This window comes from Triturus cristatus, chromosome 5_1 (assembly GCF_964204655.1).
Source record: "Triturus cristatus chromosome 5_1, aTriCri1.1, whole genome shotgun sequence".
In the NCBI taxonomy this organism is placed as follows: domain Eukaryota; kingdom Metazoa; phylum Chordata; class Amphibia; order Caudata; family Salamandridae; genus Triturus; species Triturus cristatus.
The window spans coordinates 730,796,541-730,822,156 of NC_140587.1; positions in this window are offsets into that span (position 1 = coordinate 730,796,541).

Here is a 25,616-nt window from a genome sequence, read left to right on the forward strand (position 1 = left end):
TTAAGAATAGTTTACGTGCCAGAGGGGGAACAATTTCATCGGTGGTATCCTCAAGGCGGGGACGAATTTAAAATTAAGGAATTCATGAGTCAAACTACCCTCAGGTTTTTCCAGGTCCTTTTCGAGTGAAGATTCTCAGAAAATAGCTTTAAGCCTAGCCCAAGTAATTAGGGCAGACTTTCCGGATTTGACCAGAATGCCTCCATCCGAAGCCTCCTCAATAAATCTCTCAAAAAGCTCAACCAAGGGATCGAGGTTACCTGGGGGAGTTTCAGAAGGCCAGTTAGAGCCTCACAATAAGATGCAAGCTCTTCCACGGACCACAGCCTGTACCAAAACATAAGTAATTTGTAATTCAGCTTGTGGGCCAGCTGTCTCTGGGCAAGATCCAAGTAGAGGGAGTTCTTCGATACTAGACAGACAGTTTGTATTGCCTGTGTCTCAACGGTCTGCTCCATGAAGGGCACCCCCTAGAACCTTGATGTTGTAGATTTCCAAAGCTGGTGCAACTTGCCTGGACAAGGTTTTTCTGTGAATTTTACTAATGTGAGTAGTCTGTTGAATAAGTAACAATTTAACTTTCTCTATGTGGGCGGCCTAGTGTATTGATGTAGTCAAACGGATACCTAAATAATCAAAGACATCAACTTGCTCCAATTTACTACCACCAAGAAGCACGGGTCTTTTGGAAGGTTTGGCCGTTCCTCTAGTGAAGATCATATATTTAGTTTTGGCCTCATTTAGCACCTAGCCCCACTCATCAAAGAACCTTGTGAAGCAATTTAAGAGTTATTGTAGACCCTGTGGGGATTTAGAAATTAGGGGGGTATTATCGGCAAAAAGAAGGGCAGGTGCTCTTCTTATGCCGATGTTAGGGGTATCACACACATCTCTATCTAAAAAGTCAACCACCCCATTAATAAAAAGAGTACAAAGTGTGGCAGCTAACACACATCTCTGTCTCACTCATTGGACTGGGAAGGTTTCCATAACTTGATTGTTCTCCCCCACCTGACCTGTGCTGTGTTAAATGAGTGTAATCTAATTAAAACATCTAAAAAGTTTCCCAGCAAACCCATCTCTTTTAAAATTCTCCAAAGGCTAGCTCGGGGGACTAGGTTGAACTCAGACCGTAGATCAACAAAGGCCACATAAAGCTTCCCTCCCTTAACAGCAGTTTCCTTCCAATAAATACAGAGGAGGCAAAAAGCCTGATCTAGAGTACTAATTTTTGCATGGAAGTCCACTTGATAATCACTCCGAATTCAGTACTCTAAGATCCAATCCTGGATCCTACCTAAAATCTGTTTACAAAAACCTTTCTTTACAGGGCTCCAAAAATTCACTCGACCGCTCGCATTTGCGAGTCAGATTAATTCAGGACGAGCTTTTTTTAGATCCTACTCGCCCTTACTGGCGAGTAGGAATACAAACTGACACTTGACCTCTGCCTCTGAAAACAGGGGAGACGTGACAAGATAGCAAGATTTAAAGGCATCTTTATTGCTCACAAAGTAAATGAGCAATAAAAATGCTTTTAAATCTTGTTAACATGTCATATTTGCTCAGCTTTCAGATTAGATGTGAAGTGCATTTCAGTTGGGTCGAGGAGAGTTTGTAGGTTACTAGACCTGCAGGTCTATTGCATTTTCTATGATTTTTCGAGCCCTGCTTTAGGGAATCTATAAGGCTTATGGGCCTGTAGCTGGCCGGTTTGGCTCTGTCCCCCTTCTTTTAGATGGGGACTATTTCTGCTATATTCCATGAAGGGGGAAGAGCAGCACCAGCTGTAATAGAGTTAGTAAGCACATTTATATAAGAGTCCCAAAGAGTTATGTCCTCTCTGTACAGATCATTAGGAATTCTATCAGGGCTGGGGGCATGGGCTGGGACACACAAGCAAATTGCTGCTTACCTTTCCTCTGTGGAAAAAAACAGAGCATCACCCACTCCACCGAGGACCTCCCCCCACCTGACACTAACTTCATCTGATTCATAAAGCGAGCCATAGTGCGCCACCCACTCCTCAGGCTGAACTGTAAATTCCAGGACCAACTTGTTACCCATGAGCCAGTATGCTGCTTTGCTACAGAAAGTCTTGGAGTCTTTGGCTGTTAACACCCTCTGTAGGGTGGACAACAAGGAACCCTCCCAGTTCTTCTCGGCTGTCTCCATTACCTGCCTATACTTGGCTCTACATACCGCTACCTCCAGGTGTGCTTTCAGTTTTACTGCCCGTACAAGCGCCCCCTTCACATTCCTGCATTTCTGATTGTACCAAGCAACCTGGGAATCAACCCTCAGATGTGTGCAATTTCCCACATCCTTTTGGACTTTACGCAGTTGACTTAGCATGTCCCTAATCTCATTGCATAGTGACTCGTGGTGGGGTCCCAGAATCTTCACAACATGGTTAGTAGGATGTTTGGCTAACTCCTCTAATTCCAGACGAACTTTGCCTTTTACTGCATCAAGAGCTCCCGGATGTTCCTCCACCCAGTCCCATTTATTTGATCTCTGATTATTCGAAATAGAATGGACACCCAGGTCAGGACTACCCCTGATGTTAGACTCTCAAGTGCCCTGATTGATAACGGTGAGGTCAATGGCATTATGGTCGCTGTCAGTTCTTTTGACCACTCCCATTTGTGGCTCTCAGATCATGCTGCAAAGTAAGAGCCAACACCTGGCTTCCTCTCTTTGTCCACCTGACTGTAGGGAGATCTAACTGTGGAATATGCCACTCATGGTCCCACTCCTCAGTCAAATGTGGTGGGGTGAGAGCAAGGGGTTCAAAGGTGCAGTTAAAATCACCCGCCACTAATACAGGAACATTATTTGAGAATTGGGACAGGGCATGATCTACGATGCGGATCATGTTGGTTTCCTCTGAACCCTGCACCACACTGTTATATACATTTAAAATCCTGATTTTCCAACAATTGTAAAGAATCAGCTCAAATGCTAATATATCCTGCGATTCAACGTGGAGGAGCTTGACCTTGGACCCCAGTACAGTTTTGATCCAGACTGCTAAACCTCCTGAGGGTCTACCCATCTCTTTCCTAGTGGTATTAACACCAAAGGCAGAAAACCCACTTCTTTGTGGAGTGTACAAAATCCAAGTTTCCTGAAATAAAATCACAACATGGGAGTCCACAAAGGAGCACCATTCTGGGTCAGCTAATAGCTTAGAAATCCCTGCCATATTCCAAACAACAACCTTATGGAGAGATCGGCGGAATCCCCCCTCCTGCAATACCAGGAAAGATGGAAGCCCTGGCCCTGCTTGTATCCACAGTGGTTGACTCGCAATGGGCCTCAAGAATGGATGCCAGTCCTAGAGAGGGTGGGGCTTCTTGTAGGAGCGGGTTTGGTGATGATCCTAAAGACCCTAATTTTCTGTCTGGTGGCATTCTAGGGCTAAGTCATCTTTGACCTCTCCACTCACCCATATTTCATGTGAAGAGTTCTACTAAGTCTGGTCTTACTGGGGGTCTATTTCTGATGGAAATGAGGGAATTCACAGGGGAAATCGTGTGAGAATCAATCAACAGTAGTCCAGTGACCATATCCTTATCAAAGAAACTGTCAACGATCGTATCCCATGCAAATGTCTGAAAGCAATTATCGTAACTGTCACGTGCTTTACACTTGTTATCCTGCTAATGTTGGTTTAAAGAGCGCTGATTTCGGGCCATGCCCGCGCTATATAAAATTCCACATAAATAAATAACATTTCTCATATGTTAACTTTAAACAAAAGCTGAAAATCCTGCTGTTGTACCAACATTTCTAACTATGAAAGTAATGTCTTTTTCTCAGGCAATTTTTCTGAATAGATAATATATTTGCTATTGCTTTATAATCCACGATATGATACTTTATTATTGGCTGGACATCTCATATTTTACTGTTTTATCGCACTTGCTCCCCCCTTCCACGCCGGCCACCTCTCCACAGAGTAGCGCATCTCATCGGCTCATTATCATGGCATAAGATAAAGGGCGGCAGAATCGCCTCCTCTGAAGAGTCTGCAGCGGCAATGCATGGAGCCGGAGAAGCCTAGAGTCATTGAAGCTAAAAGCAAAATGTTCTGCAATAAAACTTTGCACACTAAAATCGCCTGGCTGAAGGTTGTCTTGTGGAGAAATCCCTCGATAAAGTGCTTGAAAAGGAGTTGTGTGGTTTGCAAAAGATCACAGAGAATAAAAATGCCTAGAATGCTGGGTACCTGTTCAGATCAAATTTCGACCTTATATTCAACATTTGGTGCAAATCTCAATACAGTTGTATGCCGAGCTTTTTACCTTTTATTTGAATCTCTGCATATTTGAGGTACATTTTGTTTTGTGTTTGTGTGAGCCTTGAAGCTATGCTTGCTCTGGAGTTCTTGTAATGGGGACAGTTGAGCGCCTCTTGGCGCTTAACTGTGGGGTGGTAACATTTGACTACACAGTGAAAATGACCTACCTTGCAGACGTGGTTCATAAATACACAATACATTTATTTACAGATGATGCGTCGTCCAGAGCCTCTGATGGATAAAATGTGGAGTCGGAAATATCCGGATTCAGTCCGAACTGAAAGTTTCACGATCTGCTGAGTTCACCGGGCTATTGCACCCAGCTGTGGAATGAAAACAGAGCTTCATGGCTGAGTACGAAATCTTGGTTCCAGATCCTCTTGATGAATCTGGAATGACCTTTGACCTCAGATGGATTATACTTGCTTTGACTCTAGTAATAACACATGATAATTCCAAAGAGTAACGCAAACAAGTCGCCACTTATCTCTCCGTCGTAAAGAGTAGGTTTCAGCTGTAAGAGCAGTATGGTGTGTGCACTGTGTTGGGGTGCAAAGTGGAGGTGCAAGCATCAAAAAGCTAGAGCTGTAACTTTGTCCTCCCTAGGAAGAAAGTCAAAAGGCTCCACTATTAGCCTGCACTGGTCCCTTCCAGGACTTTGCCCACCCACCTTCTTCAGTGCAGTGACCCAGGTCAGTGTTGGTGGACATTTTTAACATCAAATGCAAATGTGGTGCAGATAAGCCTGACAATGCTTTAATCCATGGTGGCACAACACCCACGATAATGTGCTCCATGACTAACCACTTATAAGGTCCCAAAGGCGAGACCTATTGGCTATGCCAATGCTTGTTTTGTAAGGTGCCTATTTGTAGATTTTGAACTCCTGCTCTGCCGTCGCCTAGGGAAACCTATAAATGTGTTAAAACTAGACACCGAGGAGAATCCAGGATGGTGTGAGCTGTGTGGCTTTCACCAGGTTCTCTTACCCAGGATCCCTTGCAAATGTCAAACTTTGTAAAAAAAAAACGAAAAACACATTTTCCTCACATTTCTGAGATGGAAAGTTCTGGAATCTGCGTGGATCCACAATATTTCACCCACCCTACATCCCCCAAAGTCTTCCAATCAAAATGATACCTCACTTGTGTGGGTAGGCCTAGTGTCCGTGACAGGAAATGGAGCAAAATGCAAGATAGACATACCACATTTTAACAGTGAAAAATTACCCTTTTTTTGCAAAGTACCTACCTGTAGATTTTGAACCCTAGCTCTTCCAGCACCTAGGGAAACCTAGCAAACCTATACATTTTTGAAAACTAGACACCCATGGGAATGCAGGATGGGGTGACTTGTGTGGCTCCCACTAGGCTCTCCTACCCAGAATCCCTTGCAAACCTCAAACTTTGTAAAAAAAAAAAAAAATGTCCTCATATTTCTGTGATGGAAAGTTCTGGAATCTGTGTGTATCCACACAATTCCCCCCACCTTGCATTCCCCAAAGTCAGAGAAACCTAGTGAGAGACACACAACACAAGTCACCCCATCCTGGATTCCCCTGGGTGTCCCTTAAGTCAGAAAGACTGTGGTAATGTTTTGGGGTAGGGGCATTGGCATGCCCATTCTAGGGCAGCCCCCACCCCTATGTATATAAAAAAAATCCCTGGTGCCTTGTGGGCTTTCTGCCCCCCAGAGGGCAGATCAGGAGCTACTGCCCCATCTGCCTCCTGGGGGGGGGGGGCAGAAAGACTGTGGCATTTATTTTGGGGGGTGGAGGCATTGGCATGCCCATTCTGGGCAGCCCCACCATTAACTTTGGAGAAAAAAAGTCCCTGGTGCCTAGTGGGATTTCTGCCCTCCGGGGGGGCAGATAAGGGGCTATTGCCCCATTTGCCACCTGGGGGGGGCAGAAAGACTGTAGCATTTTTGTTTTGGGTGGGGGATTGACAGGCCCATTTTGGGCAGCCCCTACCCCCACGTATGTATAAAAAAAATCCCTGGGTCCTAGTGGGCTTTCTGCCCCCAGGGGGCATATCAGGGGCTATTGCCCACATCTGCCTCATGGGGGCAGAAAGTCTTCTGCCTTCTTTGGGGGGGTAGGGTGGGGGCATTGGCATGTCCATTCTGGGCATCCCCCACACCTGTCCTATAAAAGAAATCCCTGTTGTTGCCCCCCAGGGGGTCAGAAAGGCTGTCTGGCAGAATTTAATGGGGGGAGCAAAGGCCCTTGCCCAAGCAGCCACTCCCCCCTCCCTGGTGGCTAGTGGGAGGATCCCTGCTTGGGGATTGCCAGCCTCGGGCAATCCCTAGAGGAGGGTACCATTGGAAAAGGGGAGATTCTCCCCTTTCCAACGATACCTCTCCCAAGTGTTTTGATGCTCGGGGGGCTGAGATAGCCCCACGAGCACCAAAACATTGAAACTCAAACTAAGTTTCAGTTTAGTTTTCAATGTAATGACGACAGCGCGACATGAGCACGATCATCATTACATTGAAAATTAGCGAAGGGCCTTGGGAGGTTGTGAAAGCTCTTCGCCACCTCCCGAGGCCCCCCCAAAAAAAGGAAATCCCTCTGCTGTTTGCAACAGAGGGATATAGTGCTCATGGCGGAATGGTTCCGTAATGAGCACAGTAGCACTGGTGCTCATGACGGAACCATTCCGTCATGAGCACCGGAGGGGTTAACGTATTAATGTGGCCAGGTCAGGGTGGGGCCTCTCAATTTCAATTGTCACAGGTTCATCTGGAAAACCATTACCATTAGTACTCATTTTGGTGGTTTCAGGCAGATGAAAAGGAGTAGACCCAAGCCACTGCTTGTACTATACTGGGAATTTATTTAAGTATTTAATGAGGTTCTGGGTATAGTGTGTCAAGCCTCTCAGCTTATGGTGGCAGATTACTTTCAGACGGTATCACAGAAATGTGAAACAAAAAAATAGGTTGTAAAAGCAAGAGCTTAAGTCTTCAGAATGATATCAGAACCTTTGTAATGCGGGTTTGAGAAGTTAAGCTACACAAGTTGAGTACAGATTAGAGATGTCATTTAGAGTCCCTTTAAAAAGTAGTCATTGAATATGTCTGATATGTCTTGCTATTGCATTCCAGAGCTTTAGCACATTTTCATGATATGATTGTTTCAGGATAGAAGACTTTCTGTATCTCTGAGTTTTCAGCTTGAGCAGTGTGATATTCAAAGTTCTATTTCTGCACAAAACTGAAGTTTTTGAGTCAGACTTTCATGTTTCTACATGAAACTCTCCTTATTGGTGATGCATGCTACCTTAAATATATGGGATAGTCCATGGAAAACAACCCACTCATGAAAGAAGTGGTGTGATGCACAGAGATCTCTTTGTGTTGTCAACTAGATATGCTACGAAAGGGAGGATTGCTTTGGTGGTTTGAGGGGAGGTAAGTGAAATGTAGGCAGCATGGTCAGTAGTGCATTTTCATTGTCTATACCTGAAATAACTAGGGGCCTGTTTTAGATCTCGGGGGATGTTTTACTCTGTCACAATGGTGATGGATATCTCATTCACCAAAACATAAATCCGGTTGTATCCAATGGGATTTATATTTTGGCGGACGGGATATCTGTCACCTTTGTGACTGAGTAACCCCTTCATCGAGATCTAAATCAGGCCCTAGGTCTTTAATGCCCATTTTAGGTTGTGTTTTGGTAGGAATGTCTTGATGCTAAGAAAAAGTTTTAGATTAACTCATCTCATCTTTTTAACATATATTTGAAGGTGGAGTAGATTATCTGCTTTAAAGTCAATGGATTTATCTAAGGTGATCATTTTTGGTTTGATGCCCAGGTTCTTGAGTTTAGTAGGCCACTTGACTGGAGGTTCCTTTCATTTAACAATTTAGCATTATTTTCATGTTTGTTATCTGCTGGACTTGGCCCTTCTGGCAGGTTCACCCCTGAACTTTTTGCTTTAAGCTCTGACATATTGGTAGTGATTTGTGGCCTCTGCGCACTTTAGCACTGTGGCCCAGTATAAAGTGCGTGCGCTCTCAGAGTGCATGTGGTGAGATAGGCCTTCCCTCCCATAGGAATGCATGGGGGATATGTGTGTCCATGGTAGTTCCTGATGTGAGAGGAGTGCAGGGTCAAGTTTCATAGGTGCGAACTCGTAAGAATAAATGCTGTGCAATGATGTGCGCTGATTTATTATAACTATAGGAGAAGGGCCACTACTAGAAGTTGTCATGTCTGTGTGCTGTATGATGTGAATTGCCTGTCTGGCTTGCGATTGACAGGAGCTGAGAGGGCTGGGGAATTCCAGGAGCCAGGGTGAGTCTGCCCGGTGGTGAATGGAGAGATCTGCATGTAGATGGGAGGGAGGAGTTGCACCTGGTACCTGAATAGGGCTGGGCCTTCCCTTCACAATGCTGGCTCCACCCCCTGTGGTGCGTCTGATGTCCCTGGCCTGTCCTGTGAATAGAAGAGAGGAGCTGAGCAAAACAAAGTGCTCAAGCGCTCCTGAACCAGTTGTATCTGGTTCTCCCCTTGCCCTACAGTTGTAAAACAAAGGATTTGCTGATATAAATAGAAGGGCTGTAACCCGATAAAAATGTTCTTGTTTTTGACTTGAAACTTCCAGGGGCATGCTGCTGCTGGGGCCCAGGAGAAGGCTTGCCTCCCTGGGCCCTGCCCAGCCCCTGGATACCTTGAAGACTTCTGGGACCCTTTTGGCTTTATTTTCTTTGCCCCAGGACTCCTGCAACCTTTTGGCACCCTGGGAGCGCTGTGCTCTGTGTCCTCTAATTTCCCCAGGAAGAGGAGCTGGGGCTGCCAACGCCGCGCTGCTTCCAGGGAGAGAGAGAGAATCCCCAGCTGAGGGATTCCCCTGTGATGCCGGCCTTGCGGGTGCCCACCCCGCTTATTTTTATTCAATTACGGGTGCCCACCCCGCTTCGTATTTGGCCTTATGAGGGAGCCTACCCCACCTTACCGAGCTAAAAATCTCCGCCGCGGCCCGAGTCGCGGACCGGGCGGAAGTCAGGCAACGATGTGCCTGGCGGCGGGCGGAACTTCCGGTTTTGAGAGGGAAGTCCCGTGCACGCCGCTGCCGCCACCTGAGAAAGCTGCCCCAAAGGAAATGCGAGGGCGCCTGCCGGTGCGGGGCTCCCATTGCTGAGGGAGAGCCCCGCGGGAGCCAACCAGTGGAGACGAAAGGCGGAGGGGGCTCGAGGCACAGTGCGGGAGAGAAGTGCTGCCGCCACTGACACAGGAGTCCTCTCTTGTCTCCCCCAGCCAATGAGTTCTACAAAGGGAGTCCGGGTGGGGAGAGGCAGGGTCTGAGCGGTCCCGCCAGGAGAGCGGGCCGCTCCAACGTGGGTCACTGTTGTGTCAAGCCCCATGTGGCTCCAACGGAGGGCACCTTTGTTAAGGAGCCAGTGCGCTCCCATGAGGCGGGAGCATGGTTGTTTTCAGGAGCCCCGTGTGGCTCCAACAGGGGCATATCTTACAGAGCCTTGGTGGCTCCAATGAGGGCATGATTGTTGAGAGAGCCCCAGCTGACCAGCGCACATTTGTTTTCCCCTCCACAACTCTTGGGGGCATGTGCTGGTTTGCGCATGATTTATTTACAGAGCCCCGTGTGGCTCCAATGCTTGGCATATTTGTTCTAAAGGCACAGTGGTGCCAGGCCTTACCTGAGTCACAGCTGCCCAGCAAGTAGTGGGCAGCTGCACCGTTTAGGCGCACAGTTCTTTTGGGGTCTTGCGAAGTTAGGAGTGAGATGCACTCCTTTGCCCCACACTCTCCCAGCTGCCCAGCAAGTAGTGGGCAGCTGCTACAATTAGGTTTGCGCAGTGGCGCACCCTTGACTTTCGCTGCATAGGCAGCGCGCCCTGATTTTTGGGACTATTAGGTTATTAGGGCGCCAGGCCCTAATGTGATTTTGGTGCTAGGAAATGTAATTCACGTAGTATGTTTTACGCACCCTGTGTTATACCTCTAAATGTGGTCTTTTATGATTATGAGGTTGTTTTGTATATCATGGTTTATGCTAGTGAGATTATGTTCCACTGTGTGATTCATGCCCCTAATGTAGTTATACTTAGGAGGTTAGGGTCTAATGTGTTTAGACTTGTGAGAGAATTGTATAATGTGGTTATACTGATGAGGTTGGCGTACAATGCGTTTGGCGCCTAATGTGATACTGTGCATAAGGTAGTTTATGTTACAGGCTGATGCTAAGTGCAGTGATTACCAGTAGTACTGGTTGTGTTCTATGTTTATGCTAAATTCTACATTTACTAAGTTCACTTTGTGACGGTACTGACAGTGATCCAGTGGGCCCTGTCAGGTGTAAATAATCCCTTGTAAATATGACCTAGTGCCAGGTGGCACGATGTATAATATGTGTTCACTATTCTAATGTGTTATGATAATACAAAGGCTATTTTTATATATAACCTGGTGTGGAGTTTCCTTTGTGGTGGGCCCGGGATGTTGTTGCTGTGTGCGTGCGCAAATGCTTTACACATTGCCTCCGGGATAAGCCTGACTGCTCGTGCCAAGCTACCAAGGGGGTGAGCAGGGGTTATCTTTGGCGTGTAACTTCCTTGCCCTGACTAGAGTGGTGGTTTCTGCCTGGCTTTGGCGCAAGCCTTAGCCAACCAGAAATCCCATTTCTAACATAATCCAATTATGAATATCTATAAGGGAGAGAATGAGGGTATTTGAGCCTATTAGACTGTTCCATTTTATTATTTAGTTGGGTTCAAGCAAAATGTTAAAAAGAGTTGCCCTGTTTTGTTGCCTTGTGATTCATAATCAAACTTGATGGGGTAGTTGTGTTCTGGCCTACCAAGTCTTCTATCAGGTTCCACGACTGTGCATTTCAACAACAGTCTGAACCACATTGGTCGGGAGGATAAAGCCGTAAACAACTTTTTCTCCAGCCTATCCTAGACTCCCAGTAACTCGCTTCATCTCTCAACAGACTTAGACCTTTTCTGAATGCTCTTAGTGCCCAAAGCCCCAGCCCATCTGGGTGCACGCAAGAATCCTACACCCTTTCCAATAAATTGTCCACTCAGGCTAAATAAAACAAGCATTAGTAACTACATTAGGTTTCATCTATGTGATTAAAAATAAGCTTTCATTTTTTAAGTTGTAGCTTGCTGAGTAGTTGTACAATGTGAATTACAGATAGCCTGTTTTGTGGTATAACTTGTTTATGTACACAAACGCAAAATATATTGTGCTGTTACTAGTGGTGTTATAAAGTAGGAAGATTAGGTAAATGGTGGAGGGCAAAGATAAAAAAAAGTACCTGATAAGTAGCCTTGAAAGTGGTGCAGCTGTGGGGAGAATAGGTAAAGGGTATCTGAAAAGCCATACAAGTACAGCATAAGCGTTGTTCTTGAAAATCCAAAACAACAAGATCATGAAAACTAGATGAAAAGGTGTTGTTTATATACTGTCCATTGATAAGAAAAACAAATGAAAATTAACTTTAACATTTTCAAATGAGCATTCGAGCAGTTGTGCAATATAAGTGAAAGAAACACTCTGAAAGTGAGTTTATTGTTTTATTGAGATGTGCAAGATTTTTTTATTACAGGTTTCTCTTACAATATATTTTGCACTGCACTTTTTTTATTATTGAGAAAAAACTCAAACATTAACATAAACTCTGAAACAAAAATGAGCATATAGTAAATATTTGCACTTGCATTGTCATGGTTTACATTTTTTCTTTATTTAACCAGTAAACTGTGATATTTTCAATTATTGATCTATATACTTTGACGTTTGTATGTTGTAACAAATACTGTATTTATTTTCAAGTCATTTGTTATCATCATAATCCTCATATATAACTTTATTTCGATCACAAAGATCTTAAAAAGTACACATCACAAGAGCAAAATACAGAGTATAAAAAAGACAATTTCATTTTTATGTTGTAAAAGACATACGAGCCATAAAATAGTTTAAAAGCAGGAAGAATAAAAACAGGTCCAAAATTCAGTACTTCATACAATACATTTGGAACACTTAATCCATAATGCATACCGATATCTGGCGAAGCCATAAACTATTACACTGCACGTGTCAGTGCTCAATATTTTCAGCACCTCAAGGTAATGGCCAGGACCAACCATTCTAAATAACAGAATTTTTTCCTCAGGGATGTATTGTGTGGGCAGAAAAAAAGTAAGTGCACAATGGATTCTGGACAGGCTTTGCAGGAGGGACAAAGATCATCATTAAAAGCATTACAGCGCCACTTAGTACAAAACAATTTTGTGGGTAAGGTCTTGTAGCGGAACTTTAAGAATAGTTTACGTGCCAGAGGGGGAACAATTTCATCGGTGGTATCCTCAAGGCGGGGACGAATTTAAAATTAAGGAATTCATGAGTCAAACTACCCTCAGGTTTTTCCAGGTCCTTTTCGAGTGAAGATTCTCAGAAAATAGCTTTAAGCCTAGCCCAAGGAATTAGGGCAGACTTTCCGGATTTGACCAGAATGCCTCCATCCGAAGCCTCCTCAATAAATCTCTCAAAAAGCTCAACCAAGGGATCGAGGTTACCTGGGGGAGTTTCAGAAGGCCAGTTAGAGCCTCACAATAAGATGCAAGCTCTTCCACGGACCACAGCCTGTACCAAAACATAAGTAATTTGTAATTCAGCTTGTGGGCCAGCTGTCTCTGGGCAAGATCCAAGTAGAGGGAGTTCTTCGATACTAGACAGACAGTTTGTATTGCCTGTGTCTCAACGGTCTGCTCCATGAAGGGCACCCCCTAGAACCTTGATGTTGTAGATTTCCAAAGCTGGTGCAACTTGCCTGGACAAGGTTTTTCTGTGAATTTTACTAATGTGAGTAGTCTGTTGAATAAGTAACAATTTAACTTTCTCTATGTGGGCGGCCTAGTGTATTGATGTAGTCAAACGGATACCTAAATAATCAAAGACATCAACTTGCTCCAATTTACTACCACCAAGAAGCACGGGTCTTTTGGAAGGTTTGGCCGTTCCTCTAGTGAAGATCATATATTTAGTTTTGGCCTCATTTAGCACCTAGCCCCACTCATCACAGAACCTTGTGAAGCAATTTAAGAGTTATTGTAGACCCTGTGGGGATTTAGAAATTAGGGGGGTATTATCGGCAAAAAGAAGGGCAGGTGCTCTTCTTATGCCGATGTTAGGGGTATCACACACATCTCTATCTAAAAAGTCAACCACCCCATTAATAAAAAGAGTACAAAGTGTGGCAGCTAACACACATCTCTGTCTCACTCATTGGACTGGGAAGGTTTCCATAACTTGATTGTTCTCCCCCACCTGACCTGTGCTGTGTTAAATGAGTGTAATCTAATTAAAACATCTAAAAAGTTTCCCAGCAAACCCATCTCTTTTAAAATTCTCCAAAGGCTAGCTCGGGGGACTAGGTTGAACTCAGACCGTAGATCAACAAAGGCCACATAAAGCTTCCCTCCCTTAACAGCAGTTTCCTTCCAATAAATACAGAGGAGGCAAAAAGCCTGATCTAGAGTACTAATTTTTGCATGGAAGTCCACTTGATAATCACTCCGAATTCAGTACTCTAAGATCCAATCCTGGATCCTACCTAAAATCTGTTTACAAAAACCTTTCTTTACAGGGCTCCAAAAATTCACTCGACCGCTCGCATTTGCGAGTCAGATTAATTCAGGACGAGCTTTTTTTAGATCTTACTCGCCCTTACTGGCGAGTAGGAATACAAACTGACACTTGACCTCTGCCTCTGAAAACAGGGGAGACGTGACAAGATAGCAAGATTTAAAGGCATCTTTATTGCTCACAAAGTAAATGAGCAATAAAAATGCTTTTAAATCTTGTTAACATGTCATATTTGCTCAGCTTTCAGATTAGATGTGAAGTGCATTTCAGTTGGGTCGAGGAGAGTTTGTAGGTTACTAGACCTGCAGGTCTATTGCATTTTCTATGATTTTTCGAGCCCTGCTTTAGGGAATCTATAAGGCTTATGGGCCTGTAGCTGGCCGGTTTGGCTCTGTCCCCCTTCTTTTAGATGGGGACTATTTCTGCTATATTCCATAAAGGGGGAAGAGCAGCACCAGCTGTAATAGAGTTAGTAAGCACATTTATATAAGAGTCCCAAAGAGTTATGTCCTCTCTGTACAGATCATTAGGAATTCTATCAGGGCTGGGGGCATGGGCTGGGACACACAAGCAAATTGCTGCTTACCTTTCCTCTGTGGAAAAAAACAGAGCATCACCCACTCCACCGAGGACCTCCCCCCACCTGACGCTAACTTCATCTGATTCATAAAGCGAGCCATAGTGCGCCACCCACTCCTCAGGCTGAACTGTAAATTCCAGGACCAACTTGTTACCCATGAGCCAGTATGCTGCTTTGCTACAGAAAGTCTTGGAGTCTTTGGCTGTTAACACCCTCTGTAGGGTGGACAACAAGGAACCCTCCCAGTTCTTCTCGGCTGTCTCCATTACCTGCCTATACTTGGCTCTACATACCGCTACCTCCAGGTGTGCTTTCAGTTTTACTGCCCGTACAAGCGCCCCCTTCACATTCCTGCATTTCTGATTGTACCAAGCAACCTGGGAATCAACCCTCAGATGTGTGCAATTTCCCACATCCTTTTGGACTTTACGCAGTTGACTTAGCATGTCCCTAATCTCATTGCATAGTGACTCGTGGTGGGGTCCCAGAATCTTCACAACATGGTTAGTAGGATGTTTGGCTAACTCCTCTAATTCCAGACGAACTTTGCCTTTTACTGCATCAAGGGCTCCCGGATGTTCCTCCACCCAGTCCCATTTATTTGATCTCTGATTATTCGAAATAGAATGGACACCCAGGTCAGGACTACCCCTGATGTTAGACTCTCAAGTGCCCTGATTGATAACGGTGAGGTCAATGGCATTATGGTCGCTGTCAGTTCTTTTGACCACTCCCATTTGTGGCTCTCAGATCATGCTGCAAAGTAAGAGCCAACACCTGGCTTCCTCTCTTTGTCCACCTGACTGTAGGGAGATCTAACTGTGGAATATGCCACTCACGGTCCCACTCCTCAGTCAAATGTGGTGGGGTGAGAGCAAGGGGTTCAAAGGTGCAGTTAAAATCACCCGCCACTAATACAGGAACATTATTTGAGAATTGGGACAGGGCATGGTCTACGATGCGGATCATGTTGGTTTCCTCTGAACCCTGCACCACACTGTTATATACATTTAAAATCCTGATTTTCCAACAATTGTAAAGAATCAGCTCAAATGCTAATATATCCTGCGATTCAACGTGGAGGAGCTTGACCTTGGACCCCAGTACAGTTTTGATCCAGACTGCTAAACCTCCTGAGGGTCTACCCATCTCTTTCCTAGTGGTATTAACACCAAAGGCAGAAAACCCACTTCTTTGTGGAGTGTACAAAATCCAAGTTTCCTGAAATAAAATCACAACATGGGAGTCCACAAAGGAGCACCATTCTGGGTCAGCTAATAGCTTAGAAATCCCTGCCATATTCCAAACAACAACCCTTATGGAGAGATCGGCGGAATCCCCCCTCCTGCAATACCAGGAAAGATGGAAGCCCTGGCCCTGCTTGTATCCACAGTGGTTGACTCGCAATGGGCCTCAAGAATGGATGCCTGTCCTAGAGAGGGTGGGGCTTCTTGTAGGAGCGGGTTTGGTGATGATCCTAAAGACCCTAATTTTCTGTCTGGTGGCATTCTAGGGCTAAGTCATCTTTGACCTCTCCACTCACCCATATTTCATGTGAAGAGTTCTACTAAGTCTGGTCTTACTGGGGGTCTATTTCTGATGGAAATGAGGGAATTCACAGGGGAAATCGTGTGAGAATCAATCAACAGTAGTCCAGTGACCATATCCTTATCAAAGAAACTGTCAACGATCGTATCCCATGATGACCCTGGAAGGGGCAGTCTTTTTACAAACTTAATATCATCTGTAATGATTGAGTAACAGTGTCCAATGGACCTAAACCAGTGAATGACCTTGTTTTTGAGTGAGTCCTGATCTTCATGTCCAACTATAGAGGGTTTGGGAACCTCTGTGAGGTAAACCACAGCTTGGTTACCCTGTTCGCTGGATCTAGTATAGACACCACCCCTCACTACCCCCTTTCCCAACTGCCCCCCTGGTCTAGTTTGGTGGTGCACCCTTCATTTAAGGTGACCTCGCCTCTATCTATGATCCTGCGCCCATCCCTGCCTTGGCTGACACCTCGCAGATTTTCTGTAATTTAAATAAATGTATCACAGGAACGATGATCTCTAGTGCAGAGGGGGGTAGATGTGAGAGCCTAGTTGCGACAAAATTGTGTGATGGTCTGACGTTACCCAAGCTACGGAGTCCTAGGCACCTATCTTCAACATCCTTTTCGGCCGTGGTTGGGAGAGCTATCGGGGTCTCTAATGGGGCCACATTCCCACAATACACCCTCTCTGTTAAGCTGACAACCTCCACTCTAAGTGCGGTAACCTCATCTCTCAATGACTCAATTCATGATTTCAGGGCCTGTATCTCACTTGCAGGAATTTTGCAAATTCCCTCAAATTCAACTATGCCAACCCCTAGATTCCTAGCTTCCTCATTTGAAGAACATCAAATCTATTATGACACTCAACTTGAGTAACATACGCTGCAACAGGAGAATTCCTTGACTCATCACTGGATAGGAGGGCAACAGGACTGTGTTCCAGGTCAGGGGGCCTATTAACCAGACTCTTGCTCAATTTTTTTAGTGTGTTTTTAAAATATCTGTGGGATTAGCTTTGCAGGTTTTTTTACTGGTGGTGGTTCGGGTGAGACGGACATTGAAACTCGAGGGTTATTGTCATGATTAGTGGGACTACCTGGCAGGGAGGAGAGACAGGGTGGGCAGGAATGGACTATTTCATGACATTCTATCAGAATTGACTTTATCTGTTCCATTGTCTCATGACAGACAGCACCAGAGGACCTTTTTGCTGGGGTAATCCATACCTGAGCCCTATCCTGGCCTTTTCTTTTACCCATCTCTCAGTGTGCCCTCAGTGCCTCTGTTCATCCCTGGTGCCCTAGAAAAAGCTGTTTAGGAGGAACACACAACCACCCTCTCAAAACCCACCCACAGATTTTAATGTCCCAATTTTAGTGTCCCACTACCAAGTTTAAATTGTCACTGGAAGATGCAGGGGCACACAATCACAATCAAAAAAGGGAAAAGGTTGAGTTTCAATATCATTCTCCAGCAAGGGGCAGTCCAATCACCCTATACCAGCTATTGAGGAGGGAGAAATAGTGGAGTCCAAACATCTAGCAGCAGCAACCAAAGGGGGTGGCCCTTCCCCGCCTCTTCCTGGCAGTGTCGGATGCAGACGGGCCTGCCCTTGGCCTGGGTTTCACCCGGGCAAGCCCGCGTGTGTCCCGCACTGCAGGAGCCCTGAGAGCCCCATGCTAGCTTTATGCATCTCCTGGCGCACAGGATTCACGTTGGTGCCTCCAGGTGCAAAGAGTAATGGGGGATTGAGTCCCCGGGCAGAGATGTGGCAGAGATGTAGCAATGAAGGGCCGGCTATGAAGGGATCCTTGGTGCCAATTCACCTGCTGTGCCATTGAAATCATTACCCTCGTCCTTGCTTAATAACTGCACTTCACCTGTTTTAAGAATGTGTGATCGTTTCAGTTGGTGTTCTTTATATTATATAACAGCGACAATGCAGGAGGCGCTTTAAATTACTTTAGACAACTCAAATCCTTTGTAGCAATTATTATGCTAATATACCACACTTTAAATGTATGCAAATGAAAATGAATGCATATTACATTCATGGAAAGACGAACAGCAAAATTCTCACTATTAGGAAATAACTCCTGCTTCAGTTTACAGAGGATCGAAAGATTACCAAATTGCTTACTCAAATGGGCAACAGAAAATACAGAAAATAAAATAAAATGTTTTTGTGCTAGGACAATACAATCAGCACAGTAAAGGCCAGTCTGAAATAAGCCAGTCTTACCACATACTTGCTTACTAAGCTAAATGCTCTCTGTTCTAAAATGGAGAACTCACATCAAAGAAGCAAAAACAGTTTTTTTATTTTAAAGTATTCAAAAATAACAGATATCATCCAAAAAAAGACCAGCAACACAAATCCCATATAGTCACCAAACATGCTTTGTCATAAAGACAAACTTTGACACAATGCAACAACAATGCCCAGCAGCTGAAATTTTCACATTCACTGGTCTTGAAACTATACAACCTCCCTTTACTTCAGTAGAAGGCACAGGCTGCAATCACAAACCTCGAGAAATACTTTAAGAACAGGCAAATGACCGTATTTATAATCCAAGACTCTGCTGTAGTTGTCTGGCGCTGTAATGTTATATAGAAACTGTCCCACTGGATGAAGGACGTTAAAACATCTCTTCAGAGCACCACGGAGTATGCTCATGTAAAGCACTGCAATCACTTTGTTCGGGTTCAGCCGCGGTCGGTAGTAGGAGTTCCTGCAGGGCGGTGATGTGGGGAGGGGGAGGGGCAGGGTGGGGGGTAGTAAACTATGGATTACGGAGGTTTACAGGTAAGTAAACATATAAATTAATAAAAGGAATTTCGTTGCGTGCACTGCATCGCCAAATGCGATGCAGTGCAGGCAACGAAATTCGTTTTATTAATTTATATGTTTACTTACCTGTAAACCTCCGTAATCCATAGTTTACTACCCCACACCCTGCCCCTCCCCCTCCCCATGTCACGGCCTTGCAGGAACTCCTACTACCGACCGCGGCTGTTCGGGTTTACGTTACATAATACGCCAACAACAAAAACATGACACAGAAAAAAAACTATTATAAGCGTCAAACAAATGACACATAAAAAATGCTATTTTATTAGCAGAACAACTGCACCTGCTGCACAATTCAAAACATGACCCTATTGCCTGCAAGATAACTGCATTTGTGACTTCCTGTTTAGTAGTGAAATATAGCAATATTTTGTGTTTAGAGGGGATTCTAGAGCTTTGGGTCCCAGGGTAACGGCACTTTCTGCACCATTGAATTCATGACCCCACCTAGTGCCTGCAAAGTAACTGCATTTGTGACTGCCTGTTTAGTAGAAAAAAAATATAGAATTATTAGGTGTTTTAGTAGTGTGCCTAATTAAGTAAATTCAAGCCACCCAGAACGCAATTGCAATGTGTCTCCTTCACATTAAAAACAAAAACTACTTCTTGGAACTCTTCTTAATTTGCACATCTAACACATCCATCACATGACCTTTTACACATATGCCTATCCCAGCATCCCTGATTGTCCTCACGTACTCCAAACTCAGCACAACACTGTTTCACTTCAAAATCCAGACTTCAACCCATACTCCAATCCCAAGATCTTAAGAACAAGATGACCCAAACAAAGTCTTCCATGTCTTTGTACCTAATAATGTCAGAAATATCACTTGCTCTCACACTAGTAAACCACACCCCAGCCCATCACATAAATGGCACTTTCAAAAAGTGAAAGTTATTACCTTTTAGCACCACATCCAAATCTGCTCTCATATACAAGGAATCATTCAAACGCAAAGAGGCCTATTTACAAACTACATTTTGTAGTATGTTTAGTAGAATACAATAGTTTTACTAACATACTAAAATATTCATAAACTTACATGAGAAGGTGTTCCCCACCATCTTCCTTCTCTTTTTAATACTGAGATCCCCCAACTATGGAGATCTCCCAACAAATTAGGTATATGTTTTAGTAGTAAATGTGAGAGGGACAGGAAGAGTGGCTGGAAAAAGGGGGTTAGGGAGAAGAAAGAAAGGGTTTAGAGAGAGAAGAGACCCACCCAAAAAAAGAATAAGCCCACTCCTATTCACAAACGGCACTTCTATGGTTACTAAAGCCAAAACGGACCCAAAACAGTTGTAAATGTATTGCCACTCAGAGCCAAAGCAAGTCCAGCATCGCGCCTGGCCAAATATTGGTACTGCAACACCCTCCCATACACAATAAAGAGGAAGGAAGAAATTAGCACATTTAATTTGTTAAACAAATATATATAACATTTTTTTATTGGTAAAAAATATAATAAAAATTAATAATAGATATTTTTCTATTTTTGAATTATTTAGCTACCTCTTTCAATCTAAAAATAAATGTAACAATTCTTTTAAAAAATAAACGAAATTAAATAATTTCATACTTAACTATTAATACTGCGTAATGCCCAGTATCTATGTATGAACATGTTACTTTGGATGGGTTTACATTTTTTAAAACATATTATAAAATAGTTATTTTGTAATTAAATATTCTTACATTTATTAACCATTTCATTTAAAATCTAGTTAACAGTTTAGTAAGATTTTCAACAAATTCTAGTTAAAAAAACAGAACATTATTTAATATTAATATTTATCATAAAAATATATATAGATATATTTTGTAAAAACAATTCATGAATTTGCCTATACTTTACCATGAGGAAACCTCCGCCCTGATTACAGAGGTCTCTGCCAAGTGTGCAAAACATAAAATACAGTTGTATAGTCAATACTAGTAGTGACTTTATAGTTGGATTTGACGTATTTACTGACTCCGCACCCTACTTTAGTGGGTGGGGACATACAAGTCTACACATTTGAGTAACTTTACACTCATAAGTGGTGAATAATCAAAAGTATTAAAATTACTCATAAGTGTAAGAGTAACTTTACACATGTAGGTTTACTCACTAAGTTACCTTTGTGAATGGGCCTTAAAGTATCTAACTCACTAAACGTCTCTCCAAACTCACAAAGATGAGACACAAACTTATGAGAGCTAGCAATCCATACAACTCAACTAGCATCAGAAAAGACTTTCAGAAGAATTTTTTTAATAGAGCATGGACCTACTATCTATTTGTGTGACTATATTTTTCTGGGAGACTTCAATTTCCATTGGAAAAATGCCATTAATACTCACTCATCTGTACTCAAACTCTTCTTACTTGCCAAAACACTATTTCAATATTGCATGTCACAAACAAGCATCTGCAATGTATTAGGTCTCGCATTTACACTAGTTTGAGCTATTGACATTGTAAATGACAATGCCTTTTATTCATGTTTTGGTTTTTACAATGCCAGTAGCTTAAACTCTCGCAAATGCGTGACCTATTGCATTCCAAATTATTGAAGGCATTGCTGAGTTGCCCCTTATATCTCCCTTGGCCCCTGAAGAGCTCCCCATTTTCTACGAGTTAAATAAACAAGCCAGTGGACACAAATGTGCATGAGAGACCCTTCTACCTTCCTGCAGTAAGAGAAACTCCTTAAAGAGATTAGTGCTTCTAGACTGAAGACATACCGTGTAACAACTTAAGTAAAAGGGCCAGTCCTCATTGGAGGTTACAAATGAAGACAAGGCAGTACTAAGGAGGGACAAACAAGCCTAATAACAAATCAGAAGCCAGCATTTATGAAGGACAATGACTCAAGCCAATGACAAATATGGGCGGAGAGTGGGCGGGCTTCAAGTACATACTCCAATACAGCCTGGCTCGAAGAGCAGCGCATGTGCTGCCCAGGCTCGACCTAAAAAGGGCAACATTGGACCTGCTCTATTTGAAAAAGGACCTCTTTCAAGTCTCACACCCCATTTAATTGGAAAGTTCAGATGACTTCTTCATCCCCAAGTGTTTACCCCTCTATATGCCACAGCAGAAACTGAAGTGGTATACTCTTGAAACTTCAAACGCATTAACAAAAAAGCCCTCATCTCCCACTTCTTTAGTCAAAAACCTCTAGAAGATATTGTTGAATACCTCGCCACATTAGTGAAGTGATGTGAAAAGGAGATTCTAGTCATACTGAACAAATTAGACACTGCTATCATGAAAATCAAAACTCCAAGCTTACCTCTAACTTGTAAAATGATAATGTCAATAAGATGCAAAAAAAGCATATCACTTGAAAAAAGAAAACATTTCCTATTTTAACCAACATCCTCAAACTCAAACCGAACAAGCAATTTTAAAAATTGGATCACATGCCAAGTTAAAGTGTCATTCCTGTGATCAAATCTTGCATGTGCTAAAAAAAAATTGAAGGAAGCTCTTTATATCATACAGCAATTAAGCTACAGAATGCCCCTCCTTCATTGCAGAATTCTCGTGTAGTGAACTTACCAGTCCATTCTCCAATGAAATCATGAAAACTAGGAGAATCCAGTTAATCATCCATCTGCATCTAACACATAAAACTCAACCTTCAACAAGAGAAGTCATGTGGACAACTCGGATGGTTTTACTTCCATTACCTAAAATAGGCTGAAAATTGCCATTGCAAATACAAAGACATTAAACATTTTGTCAGATCCCTTAATACGTCAAATCAAATTCAAATCAGGTGTTTGTTAAGCGCGACTACTCACCCATAAGGGTCTCAAGGCGCTGGGGGGTGTGGGGGGTTTTGCAGGTTCCAGTCCATCAAGGAGGGGGTCTGTCGAAGAGCCAGGTTTTGAGGTTTCTTGTGAAGATGGGGAGCGATGTTATCTGTCTGAGGTGGAGTGGAAGGTCGTTCCAGGCTCTGGCCTCCCGATCTGGTCTTTCTGGTGCGGGGGACCATGGCGTAGGAGAGCTGGGATGATCGTAGGGTCCTTTGGGGTGCGTGGAATTTGAGTTGTCTATTCAGGTATGCTGGTCGGGTGTCAAGGAGGGCCTTGTGAGCATGGGTTAGCATCTTGAAGGTGACTCTAGCTTCGATGAGGAGCCAGTGGAGTGTGCGCAGGTGCTGGGAGATGTGGCAGTGTCTTGGCAGGTTGAGGACCAGTCTTGCGGCGGCATTTTGGATGTTCGGTAGCTTGCAGGTGAGGTTTTTGTTTATTCCAGCATAGAGTGCATTGCCGTAGTCGAGCTTGCTGGAGACCGGGGCGTGAGTGACGGTCTTTCTGTGTTCGAGGGGGATCCATTTGAAGGTCTTACGTAGGAGATGGAGGGTGTGGAAGCAGGAGGACGAGACGGAGTTGATCTGGCGGTCCATTTTGAGATCTGAGTCCAGGATGATTCCCAGGTTGTATGCATGGTCCGTGGGGGTGGGCAGGCTTCTGAGGGTGGGGGGCCACCAGGTGTTATTCTGGGCATCTGGGCCCATGATGAGTACTTCCATTTTGTTGGTGTTTAGTTGTAGGCAGTTGTTTTTCATCCATTTGGCAACGGCTTCCATGCCTTCTCGAAAGTTGTGTCTGGCGGTGTTGGGTTCATTGGATAGGGAGAGGTGGATGAGTTGGGTGTCATCTGCGTATGACACAATGTTGAGTCCGTAGGTTCTGACGATGGGGGCGAGCAGAGCCATGTAGACGTTGAAGAGCGTAGGGCTGAGGGAGAACCCCTGGGGGACTCCGCAGGTGATAGGTGTAGGGTCCGAGAGGAAAGAGGGAAGCCTGACCTGCTGGGTTCTGCCGGAGAGGAAGGAGCGGATCCAGTTGAGGGCCTTGTCTTGGATCCCTGCGTCATGGAGTCTGCGTATTGGGGTGCGGTGTCGAACGCCGCTGAGAGGTCGAGAAGGATGAGGGCTGCTGTTTCTCCTTTGTCCAGAAAGGCACAATTAAACATGGGCCGAATTTAGAGTTCAGTGGAATGGTTACTCTGTCACAAATGTGGCAGATAGCCCATCTGCTGCATTAAAAGTGCCAGTGGATATAATGCATGGTGGGTGGGAATCCATAACATTTGTGATGGAGTAACCCATCCACCAAACTCTAAATCAGGCCTTGCCTTTCCAAAAGACCACGGCATATTAAGAAGGGCCAGTGATAATTATCGCTGGCCCAACATAGCGGTAGAAATATTATCGCCGGCTATTGCTGAAAATTATCGCCATGATAATGCTATATTAACAATACATAGCGCTATGGCGATCTTATTTCAGCGATAGCGGTGTTTACTATGGAGCATCGCTGGTTTTCCAGCGATGTTCCATGGAAAACAGCGATAACATTGCTGATACAACCCGGTGGTTGTATCAGCATAATCCACCTACCATTGCCTTAGTCTGGAATTTAACAAACTGTAAATTCCAGCGTTAAGGTCGAGGTAGCGTGATTTTTTATCGCTGCACCTCCTTCTTAATATCGCGATATTTTCATGTGTTGTTTTAACAGCCACGCCTTCTTTGCATCTCATTAGCGATGCGAGGGGGGCTGTGAAAAAACGGGCTCTACATCAAAGAAACACGCGCTAGCATGTCCTTGATGATATTGGGATATAATTATCGCCGCTTATCGCCCGAAAACGGGCGCTAAAGCAGCGATAATTATATCGCCAGCCCTTGCTAATATGCCCCCACATTTCATGTGTGAAACTAGTTAGTTCTGTATTTTTCTTTTTTTTTGTGTAAATATCATGTTGCATTTTTTGATTTGCGTTTTTGCCTTTTATGATCATAAGTATGACTGTTGGTTAGAAAAAAAACGCACACACGGACACAAGGTGATGTAAGAAATGCTTGCAAATAGTCTAAACCACTGGCAATCACTCTGGGTGTCATTTCAACCTGTTGAGTTTTACCCAGTGCTCTTCTTTAGATAGGAGCCCTTCTTATGCAAATCAGTACTGACCCCGCTCCTTGTAGGAAAAGTTCATCCTGTGCTGCAAGCCAAAGCCCCCTGCAGAAAGGAACACAACACAAAAGCAAAAACTGAAAAATTGTTTCATGCATAACATCTGAAACTGCACTTCAAAGCGAATCAATGGGACTGTGAAATTGATGTATTTTTCAATACTTTAAACTATTCTTGCACCCAGAAATCTAGGGTGTCTGTTAGCAATATGCAAGAGGGCAATGAAATGTATTCTTCTTTCAATACTAGAATATTGATAGCCCTGGAAAGGGGTGCCAGGCTGAAGGAGAGATGGCAGAACTGGCAGTAGATGGCCAATAGGTTTGATGCACATAGGAGGCAAAAATATTAAACATTACTGATTAACATGCATGAACAAACTAGGGAGAGCATCGAAATCGGAGCCACTGGGTACCTTGCCAAGTATAAAGCTGCTAATGCTCCAATGAGTTTCATTATCACCCATGATTGCCAAGTACACCCAACTCACCTACTCACCTTCAGGATGATGACTGACCACCACATAATTTAGGTTCTATCAACTATCAGATTGTGGTGATGACCACCGAGCTGGTTGCACCAGTGGTCCCATCATAAGTGTATGAGAGGGCTACGTGGTTTTACTCCAAAAACACCACACTGTGCTGCCACTTCCTCTTGGAATTGAAGCTTTTTTGTAATTCCTAATTGTACGTTTTTAAATATTT